The 11490-nt window shown below is 43.4% G+C and overlaps 1 long non-coding RNA gene across 2 annotated transcripts in view; it reads left to right on the forward strand.

Annotated features, from left to right (window-relative positions):
- Nucleotides 1–10789, forward strand: part of LOC310848258 — a 33013-nt gene extending 22224 nt beyond the window's left edge. For both annotated transcript variants that reach the window (XR_014566236.1, XR_014566237.1), the window contains 3 exons: nucleotides 1723–1798; nucleotides 7207–7266; nucleotides 9060–10789. This is a non-coding gene — a long non-coding RNA (uncharacterized lncRNA). The remainder of the gene's footprint in view (nucleotides 1–1722; nucleotides 1799–7206; nucleotides 7267–9059) is intronic.
- Nucleotides 10790–11490: the final 701 nt, after the last annotated feature.

The raw sequence follows: 11490 nt of genomic DNA on the forward strand, positions 1-11490 counted from the left end.
CCTAACTATGTTTTCCCTAAATCAAATCTAATTGATTTCAGCAGCATTCCAATTTAATATATTTCGGACTGGAGTCTTAATCATATTTTTTTAGAAAAAAATGTTCCTAATTTCCAAAACAGAGCTTTGCTTAGTATGTTTTCATGAGTAGTAATGTCAAGGTAAATGTTTGCAAGAGCAAAAGGTTGGTGCAGACCCAAACACTAGTCCCCTTGTAACTTCTTATAGGAGATCAGGAGCCAGCAACTGGTTTGCAAGGTCCCTCGGCTGGCTTTAAGAGGAAACTGGCACTACAGCTGCATGTGCCATGCGACTTACCTTTACTTTTCTGGGTAACAATACTGAGCACTGTTCCAAATTGTCAGTCTTGTTTCATTTCAGTTTGAGAGAGGTGATTATTTTTTATTTTATCTATAATGGCATTTATAGAAAGCATAGCACCCACTGGGGATTCTTTTTTCTTAAGCCACTCATTCCTTTACAAGCCTCTACTTAATAGGACAGACTTTTACACGTGGGTGGCGGAGGGGAGGGAGTTGTGCATGGAAGTTTCTTATAATTTATTTCATAACAAACATGCTTCTTTTTGGAACGCTAGCTTATTAGGACATGTCTAGTCCAGGCCAGCTGTGATGTGCACACAGCCAAGGTCAGCTTCCTTGGGTGTGTAGGAGAAAAACAGTGCAAGAACTAGCCTTAGCACAATTGATCTTCTTCATACATATACTCCCATAGATAATTTTGATAATTTAATTGCAAACATTAGTACAACTGAACACAAATGCGGGAAACGGGATCATGCTGACAAGCCCTGACTTAGTCTATGCAAATACCTTTGTACATAAAAAACTGTATGCCCATAAGTTCTGGTATATGCGGGTGGGTTCCTGTCTGACATACTGCTTGAATGTACATAGGAACCATGCAAAAAAGGTCAAGGGACACAACTTATTGCAGGGATTCCATTCTCCCCCTGCCCAAGTACTGTACATTCATTGTACACACATCCAGTCAAGAGAACAAGTGCTGCCATTTCCACAGCTTAGCATACGAGGAGGCCTATGGGAGAGGAGCAAAGGCATATCTAGTCTACATAGCATCCTGTTTACCACAGTGGCCAACCAGATGCCTGTCGGAAGCCCGAAGAAGGGCATGAAAGCTCTTTAGCAGCTGATAACCCATAGCATTTTGCCTCTGATGCAGGAGAAAATATATGACCAACATGGCTAGCAGCCCTGTATAGCCTTTATCTTCCATGAATTTTTTCCGTCTTCTAAAGCTGTCCAAGTTGGTGACCTTTGCTGCACCCTGAGGCATCAAGTTCCATTCTATGTGCTGTGTGAAGGACGGCTTCCTTTCAGAACTTCTCCCACCATCCAACCTCTTTGACCACCCTGGGTTCTAGTATTATTGGGTTTCAACATCCAGTTGTCCAAGGTCCCCTACATTAGCTGCTGTAGGATCGGCGCAGAGAAAGAGGGGAGGTTAATGACAATGTTGCTTGATGCTGATGTTGTTGTAGATGGTTTGACATGTAGCATGTTTTTTTGTTATGAATGGTGTTATTACAACGGCAATAACCAGATGCCTCAGCAGGCATATTTTCATTATGCTCCTATTGTTTATACATGAGCAGGATTTTAAAGCTCTGTTTTACACTGTTTCCCCTTCCTCCTTTAAGTTTGATATGATTTCTCACTGTGGGCCATTTATTATTGATAGGACAAAGTGAAGTGACTGGAGGAGCCCTTATGAAGACGGCAGACGAAACGCTGGAGAAGCTCGGAGCTAGACCAAGGTAAAGCCTGAATTGGATTTCATGTGTAAAGAACCTTTTGAACACCTAGGACAAGTGCTGTGTTATATAAATGACTCAGGGGCTTGATCTCTTGAGTTGAGCACTATTCCTATGAATACCACTTCCTGCGAATCATAGAATTGTAGAGTTGGAAGGGACTCCAAGGGTCGTCTAGTCCAACCCCCTGCAATGCAGGAATCTCAGCTAAAGCATCCATGACAGATGTCCACACTTAAAAACCTCCAAGGAAGGAGAGTCCACAACCTCCTGAAGGAGATCGTTCCACTCTTATAAGAGTGCCATTGCACCAAACTCCCGCTTTCAGGCTTCTCATAAGGCATCTGGTTGGCCTCAGTAACAACACAACACTGAGACAGATGGGCCTTTGGCTAGATCCAGCAGGGTTCTCCATACCCCCCGATGTTTTTGGAAATCGCTACTAGGCGCTTTCAAAGGTCTGATATTGATACTGTGTTTGGTATTAGCTGTTTCCTCAAGTCTCAAAAATGAATCAAATCATTACCAGCTCAGCAGCAGTTCAAGAAGTGAAGGTCAGAAATGCAATGCCTCCTAAGCCCTGCTTGGGTGCTCTGCTTGCATGTGAAACCTACAAGCTAGCACAGAGAGTGGGGATGAGTGTGCTAAATTCTTCCCACCCCCCAATCGCCTGCCAACCAATGGAGATAGGAAGTCTGAACCAGGGAACTCTTCAGAGTCTCCCCATGTGATTTAGAATGTCAGTTGTGCAGCAGAAAATTCTATGATTGTACTATGAGTTGCATGTCTGCCCGAGACTTGTTTTATCCAAGAGAGAAATACTGGCCATTAAATTGCAGTTTATTCAAAAAGGGGAAATTCTCCCGGAATATGATCCACTTTACATGTTATCCTTGCAAATATGCTAGGAAGTCAAACGTCCTTCTGGCTGAGATCTTGCAGAGCATCTACAGGGTTGATATTACTAGGCTAAAAAGATGAATAGTTTGATCTCTTAATAATGTAACTTCCTGTGTTCCCTGGGAGTACTGTGCTCCTTGTGGCCAGCCTGGGTCTGTCAGGAAACAATTTTGCACTAGTGGTAGCTTCTAAACTGCATCCTCAAGGCATTCCAGTGTAGGGTTTATCCACACTTTGCTTGTCTCACGCCCGGAAAGAATGGCTCTGAGTGGTTTTCCATTAGCCCCACTGCATTCTATGGAAAAACCTGCTCTTTACTGCTGAATCGGAGCAAATGTCAGTTTGTGGAAAACCCGATGGATGTTTGTTCCAGTTCAGCAGTAAGGAGCAGGTTTCCTTTGGGCAAAGTGGCAGGACGAACAGAAGTGTGGACGAGAGCTCATGGAGTGCAGTGGTAAGTATGGCATTACTCAGGCATGGGTCACTGAGACCAAATCCTTTTCAGAGAGAAGCAGGTAAGTTGGTGCAGCATAAAAGGCTTAGTAGCTCTGTGCAGGGATCTGATTCTTGGCTCAACATTCTGCTCTTTTGCTTAGGTTTCTCAATCGCATACCTTTCCCTATATACATTACTCACTTGGTAGGGAATTTGCATAGTGTTGTTAACAGCTACCACGTGATGCTTTTAAGAGTGTCCATGTGAGGACCATAGCATATTTGCTCTTTTCAATCTCCTTACTTCTAGAACAACCACATCTTTTTTTCTTTTTTCAAAAACAAGAAGCCTTGATTTATAGTACTAAAGAAAATGGAAAGTGACACAGACACAGTGAGAAAAAAAACCCTGCAGGAGGAGGTATTAAAACATGCTAAAACACACACCATTCCCTGGCTCCAAATCTTTTTTTATTCATATTTTCAGGAACAACCATCTCTACAGGGTACCTAAAAGATAATAATGTACTTGAAGTTTTCTGAGTTCCTTCCCTGGATCAGCACAGACCAGTGCACTATAGATTTTGATTGCTTACTGAGCACTTCTTAACTGCGGTGTTATTTTAACCTAGGGCATTATACTGCCTAACCTTGTTGTGTTGGTTAATTATATTTCTTTCCTTTCTAGGAATGTAAGTTTACTCTGTCTTGATTATGCCAGACCGCAAATCCTTGAAAGGCATATATACTGTAGCTCTGGAGGGTGGAAAGGGCCAGTTGGGCTTAAGCCATCTCTGGGAAAGCTCCACCATCGTTTGTTATTAAACTGGCCAAATTCCCTTTTGTTCCCACATTAACAGCTCGCCTGTGGTGCCTCTAGCCTTGACGTTCTTTTTCAGTTGCACGCTAAATTTCAGCGATTGAAAGAAATTTGGCCCTTCCCATGTTCATTTGGGAGGAAGGGAGTGAAAGAGAGAAATAACAGTGTATCTGATTAATTCTAAATTCTATACATCAGCAATAAAAACGTCAGTAAAAACTGCAAGCTATTGCCCCAAATTATGTCCACCTAATCCATCCTGATAATTTTTCCCATTGGCCAAAGGAAACAAAGTTTGGTAGCCTTAATTTTTGTCCTCCCCTCTCCTGCTTCCAGGGGATGGATTTTGCTTGGTTTGTGTAAACTGCGCAATTTAAGTCAGCTCTAGAAACCAATAAAGATGAAACATACAACACACAAGTGAAGTCATTTGGGAATATTGAATCCAATAACGTTAACCTGTGCCTGGAAATCCATACGGAGAAAATGTACTGCGGAAGGAGGAGATATGAAATGCTTAGACGCCATTTTCCATTGTTAAAACTGTGTGTGTTTTTGTGCTTTTTGGCAGCCCACCACTGCACAAGGAATGGGCAATCTGTCTCCCTTTGGATGTTGCTGGACTGCGATTCTGATCATCCCTGTTGCTGGCTGGGGCTGATGGGATTTGTAGTTCCACACCTGGAGGGTTGTCACAAGTGCCACCACAGCACTCCACTCTAAAATAAAAGGCAGTGTCCTCCCCTTAATTTAAAAAGGGACCATATTTCTGGCATTCACTGCCAGAAGATCACTGCTTTTGCTGACAAGCCTTCACTGGAATGTGGCCAGTGAAAGGCAATGACAGTAATGTCAGGGACACAAAACTGTTAGGCCACAAATTATAAGCCCTGTGAGCTGTCATGCTTTCTGAGCCTCACGAATCAGAAAGATCACTATGGTACTCTAATCCTGACTATCTTCGCCAACGTCATAGCAACATTGCTGCTACAAGTAAATTGATTTCATTGACAAGAGGGGCCTCCAGCACAATGTTGTGAAGAGGGGAGGTCCTGTTGAGGGCTCTAATCGGACCAGAAGAGGCAAATTGTGGTCCTGGTCAGGCCTCTTAGCTCAGTTGGTAAAGCATGAGAATCAGGGTCATGAGTTTGAACCCCATGTTGGGTGAAAGATTCCTGCACTGTAGGGAGTTGGACTAGATGATCCACGTGGTCCCTTCCAACTGATTCTAAGAATTCTGATGTGCTATGTAAATTTAGAGGGCTCCTAGGCCCAAACATGAGCTTTTATAGTGCTTTAATGGGGTGGGGAGATCAGTTATGGAGAACGAAGTAGGCTCATACGAGTGTTTGTGTGTATTGTGTGGGTTTTTTAATTTCACGTCTCCCAAACACTAATATCTCCCCTTGTCTAACCTGAATATTTACTCTAAACTGTAATAGGTCTGAACAGGTTAATTCCCTCATATTACTAGATATGCAGGGAGGAAGCTATGTTACACACAGTCAAGAGTAGTTTAAACATGGCTGAGCATGTGGTGCTAATGGGTGGTTGCTTTTTAGAAATACAAACCAGGAACCTCACTGCATTTTAAGACTGGGCGATATAACAATATATCATCCCAAACTGGATTGAAGTGATATTGAACCGTGATACTGTTTTTATAATTTTTGACCTGGCAATACAGTGGTGCCTCGCAAGACGAAAATAATTCGTTCCGTGAGTCTTTTCGTCTTGCGATGTTTTTCGTCTTGCGAAGCACGGTCCGTCGCAACTGCGCCTCTTCAAGCGGCTTTAGAAAAAAGAGAACAAACTCGCAAGACGTTTTCGTCTTGCGAAGCAAGCCCATAGGGAAATTCGTCTTGCAAAGCGACGCAAAAACCGAAAAACCCTTTCGTCTTGCGCATTTTTCGTTTTGCGAGGCATTCGTCTTGCGGGGCACCACTGTACATCAGGAATCATGGTGTGTGTGTAGGAAAAGCCAGTGCCTCCATCCTTATATCTGATATTGTGATATATCAGTATATCACAATGTTAAAAACCAGGTATCGTCCAGACCTACTGCATATGTACACTCTCCCTGCCATGAGAATCATGAATCATGAATTACCACCATGGTTTTTATTATACTTAATTGTGTTGAACCTTCAAAAAAGGTTATCTGTTTTAGTGAGTATCTGAGTTACATTCTCACTAATGATTTTTTACTGCCATGGTATTTTCATGAAGAAAGTAATAGAAATAAATCAATTGCCTTTTTTCTGTTTTTTGGGTGGCGGGCACCATCAAGTGGAAGTTATGATATAACTGAAGCTGCCTAATACCAAGTCAGACTATTTGTTCTCCTAGCCCTGTGTTGCTTATTCTGACTGGCAATAGCTGTCTCCAGCAGAGATCTTAGTTCTTCTGCTTTAGAAGTGCTTAAAACCTTGGGCTGGAGGGTTGTTGCCTGTTGCATTGTGAAGATCATAGCAGTTTTGGAATTCTACAACAGCGTAACAAAGTACATCTTGTTTGATTGATGGAAGAAACATAAGAACCTATACTTCAAAGGTCTGGTGTTTAGGAGGCTTTCCCCATATAATCAGGTGAGAAGGGCATCCAGAGAGAAAAGCTCCACTTTTTTATTGCAATTAGACGATTCGAATTAAGCTGAGTTTGTTTTTAAAGATTAAGACAATGCACTTTGATGAAGGTTTTATTAGTGAAGATGAACCGTACTCAAAAAGGGAGAGCATATCACTGCAGTCTGTCTAGCACTTCAGTGATATTTCCTAAATTAATCTGAAAATAGCTCTTGAGGCAGCGTGTAAAGATTATTAAGCATGAGGTTTTTATGTATGCAGAAAATTTGCTTTTGCATGATTACACTCTTAAAATGTTAATACATGCGCGAGAAAATTGTGTTCCTTAATCTCTAAGAAATTTGTTTCTCAAAAGAAGCTCTTAGCTTTTTCTGTGCTTGGTTTATTAGGTGCTGAAAGCATGGTACAACTTTGCGAACGACTGCATATTAATAATGAACTAATTTATGCCTTAAATGCAATCACTGTATCGAGTAGCATCTTAAATATATATTGGAATTCTTACCCATGATGGGGGGGGGGGGGGAAGGTGGATAGCATGAGAACCCAAGTTCAGTGCATCTTTCACCCCTTTAAGCCGCACTGAAATTTCTCCCTGCTTTATTAAATCATGAGTGCACAGATTTTAGCATTAGCCAAGCTAATTAACTTCTTAAAATTGTGTCATTTCAGGAATTTGAGGAGAAGTCTTAAAAGGTCTAAATACGGAATGAATGCAGCAAAAGTTGGTTGGTAAGCAGCAGAACCTCCCAAGGGATGCAAGTCACATACTGCTAGTAGGGATTATAAAGATGTAGGGTGGAAGAGGCTCACCAGTTTTCTTTTTAAAAATGATGAATAGCTATTCCTTTTCAGAAGAGTCAAATCTTCCAGAAATTCCTTTCCCCAAAAACAACCATCTACAAAGGGCAGAGATAACAAAACAGATAAGTGGTGGCACCCAATGATGCCACTTCCTGCGGAAGGAATCTGTCAGCAGAAGAGGGTTAGAATAGGGTTGCAGTACACGTCTTGGCGCTGTGGTCTAAACCACAGAGCCTAGGGCTTGCTGATCAAAAGGTTGGCGGTTCGAATCCCTGTGACAGAGTGAGCTCCTGTTGCTCGGTCCCTGCTCCTGCCAACCTAGCAGTTCAAAAGCACCTCAAAATGCAAGTAGATAAATAGGTACCGCTCCAGCGGGAAGGTAAATGGTGTTTCCGTGTGCTGCTCTGGTTCGCCAGAAGCGGCTTAGTCATGCTGACCACATGACCCGGAAGCTGTACACCGGCTCCCTCGGCCAATAAAGCGAGATGAGCGCTGCAACCCCAGAGTCGTCTGCTACTAGACCTAACGGTCAGGGGTCCCTTTACCCTTTACACGTCTTGAATTTGCAAAAAAAGAAAAGAAAACCTCAACAACTTTATTAGAAGCGGATTTCAGTGGTCCCCTCTCATCCCTGCAGTGCCCTGTGTGCCTTCAAATCTCTTCCGGAGGGTAGCAGACCCTCCAGAAAAAGATTTAGGAGTTGGGGCATGGGATGCTACAGGGCGTGATTGCCAAAAATTGCTCTCCGCTTGTTCTGCTGCTGGATTCCTACTGTCAGCAGAGAGTCACCATTGGATGCCTTCCACAATCCTTCATTTGGATTAACGCCATGTTTAACCAATAGTGGTGGTGGTGGTGGTGGTGGTGGTGGTGGTGGTGGTGATGATGATGATGATAATAATAATAATAATAATAATAATTGTCAGGGGTTCAGGAGCAGAGACACAGGAGGGGGAGCAAATGGAGAGTGAGGAGGAGGAATCCGAGTGGGGTGGAGGCAGTGACAGTGGCCAGAGTCATTCCACGAGCCTCTCCAGCGAATTGGAAGATTCACAGAAGGGAGCGCCGATGGCCAGGGCAAGGGGGGCTCCAGGGGGAAAACCCCAGGAGGAAGGGGCCAGCGGGGACTCCCTGAGCAGCAGTTGGAAATCAGGACCAGCTTCCCCACCAGAGCGCAGTAGGGAGGGGGAGTCCCAGGAATCGGGACCAGTGTTCTCACCACCAGAGAGAGGAGATGAGTCAGGTTTGACCACGGCCACATCGGAGAGCGGGGAAACGGTCAGGAGGAAGGTTACCGGCTGGGCGCGCGCGCCAAGTTCAAATGTACAGGCGAGCGGCACAGCAGGGAGCCCGGATAGGGAGCCAGGTCCTAAAGCCCGCCGGAAGGAAGGGCAAGACTCAGGGGGGTCAGCATCAGAAGAGTCCAGGAAGGAGGAAACCCCAGGGGGCAGAAGGACCCAGAGGAGGAAGGAACAGCGCAGGAGGTGGAGCCGGGCTAGGATCTTGAACTGGTGCGGAAGGGATAGTGACTCAGAGGGGACTTCGCCGATCTAGAGTCTAGACGTAGGGCTGCGCGCTCTGGGGTTTGAAATGGAAACTAAACTTCAATAAAGACTTTTGTACATTACATCAACCGGGCGTTGGTCCTCTGTGAGCTGGGACCTAGAGGCAGTCCTGACAATAATAATAATAAATTGCTTTTTTGTTTTGTTTTGTTTCAGATGAGGTAGGCAGTGGCACATTGCTCAAGCAGTAAACCCTTTCTAAGTGCCATGCTTGGCTTCCCAGAGACATCTGGGAATGCTGGACTTCGGTCTGTCCCAGTGTGGTTCTTACCTATGGGTGTGATAAAGTATTATTTGCATTTTAAGGCCATGGAAGTATATGTTGTTGCCATTATTATTATTATTATTATTATTATTATTATTATTAATTTCTGCCATTATACAGTTTCCTTACCACTCAGTGACTCCTAAAGCAGCCTACGGTCAATGAAATACAAAAAACAAAAAAGCCAAATCAATTATTAACACCGCACAACAAAACAGCAACTTGAAGCTATAAACATCAAAGGAGGAATCATTAAACAACAGAGTTTCCCTGCTCTTCAAATCTCCAGCCAAAAGCATATTTAACTGGAAAATGCAGTAGCAAAATAGTTTAACAATTTGGCCCAATACCAATTTGTAAACTAAAAGTCTATGGCCTCAGTCCTGTAGTTCACTTATTCTGAGTTTCATTTGGGTTTTTAAAAACTCCAAAGACAGCAGGTATGCAAGCGCTTAGTCAGTACAAAAATGTTTAGGCTCTTCTTCATTCATGTAGTGTTGGATCCAGAGCAAATTCGTTATGCTTTGTTCCCATAGAAATCAATGCAACTTGGGCTACAGACACATGGGGACTGTAACTACCTGGGAGTGTTTGACTTGTTTCTGCATAGATGTGTAAGGTTGCACTGCTAAGTTAAGAATCAGTAACATTACACACTGATTTCAGTGGTGCCTAACTGCTGCTAATTTGGTCTGGTTCATTGAAATCTATAGCTTGTGACTTATCCTTAGGGCTCATCCACACTTCCACTTCTCCCATGATTTCTATGCATGGGTCCAAGAGGTGTGTTTTTTTGTGTCTTACCATTTGTTCCAATTCAGCAATAAACAGTGGGGTTTGTACCTCTGGCTAGAAATCACAGAACAAATGGAAATGTAGATGAGCTCACTGGGAGGGGGCATAGAAGCACTCAATTTTAGCTGGCAAAATAGTATGCCAAAAGGCTGTGTACACATTCCCATTTACTCTGCAGGCAGTGTGCTGGTTTGGGAAGCAGTGTACACATGGCATTATCCACAGTCCATATCTACTTGGTAGCTATCCTGTTGTTGCTTATGAAATGCTGCATTTTGATGCTAAACCAGCTTTGATCCTAACGGAGAAAAAGAATGACAGAGCTGTGTTTTAAGCAGGCAACATGTACACATGTTATAGTGTGTTGGGGGCCATTTCAAACATTTCCATTCTTCTTCCCTGGAGATAAACAGGATGCATAACATCACTACTGCATACTGGACTTCCTAATCTGTAACTTTGCAGGTCAGCACCAGGCTGCAGAGGGACTAGGAAAGCAACTCTTAATAAGTAAGAATGTGGTTTCACCACCAGGAGTTAGCAGGTTCATGTAAACAAGTTCCTCTCTGAAACCTAGTTCTCACAAGCGGCAGATTGGGGGGGGGGGACCTGTTCGTCAACAGCAGGTTGACAAACCACTGCAGACTGCAAGGGAATGATTCTCCATATAATTAAATTCCCTCCTTGTAGAAAGTTAGTATGCCCACGAAAAGACGTGCAACCTTTGTTGCTAACATCTAACATTTATATAGAATGGATGCACATGAAGATGCTTGGATTATTGGTTGCATGCTTAAAGTGTTACAGAGATGACAACTCTAATATACGGTAATAAAAAAACTAATTAAAATTCAATGTGTGCTTAATTTGTCATGCTCTCCTTCATCAATGGTTCCTCCTTTGCCTAGGAAAGACGCATATGAATGGGGTGGATTGTGATCTAATTTAACAACATATTATGGTTCCTAACATAGGAAGGCATCTTAAACAGTCAGATTCCTGGTCTATCTGGCTCAGTGTTGTCTGCACTGGGGGGTAGGTAACCTCCATCCTGGGGGCTGAAAGAGCCCCACTAGGCTTCTGTATCCAGCTCATGGGAGTCTCCCCAGGCCACATCCCTCCACACATTACTTGAGTGCTTTTCCTAGCATGTTAACTGGAACTGAGATACTGCTTCTTGCTTGGATAGATATCTGTAGAAACGTCTGACTTACATGGCAGGAATGTAACCTACTGAGTGAAGGTAAGAGTTGTTTCAGTTCTTCTGCCCGTTGTTACCTCTGGTCCCACCCACCTGCTGGCAAGCCCCCCAGCCCACCCCTAGGGCTGTCCACAAAAGAATGTGATGTCCTGGCTGAAAAATACTTACCTGCTCCTGGTCTACATGGACTGACTGGCAATGGTTTTTTCATAGTTTCAAACAGGAGGCTTTCTCAATCTGGAGATGCCAGAAATTGAACCTTGGATCTTCTGCCTGCAAAGCACATTTTTCCAAAATGTCTGTGCAAATTAAGAAAATATTGAACC

The sequence above is a fragment of the Podarcis gaigeae genome, assembly GCF_964106915.1.
Source record: "Podarcis gaigeae genome assembly, chromosome: 7".
Taxonomy (NCBI): Eukaryota; Metazoa; Chordata; class Lepidosauria; order Squamata; family Lacertidae; genus Podarcis; species Podarcis gaigeae.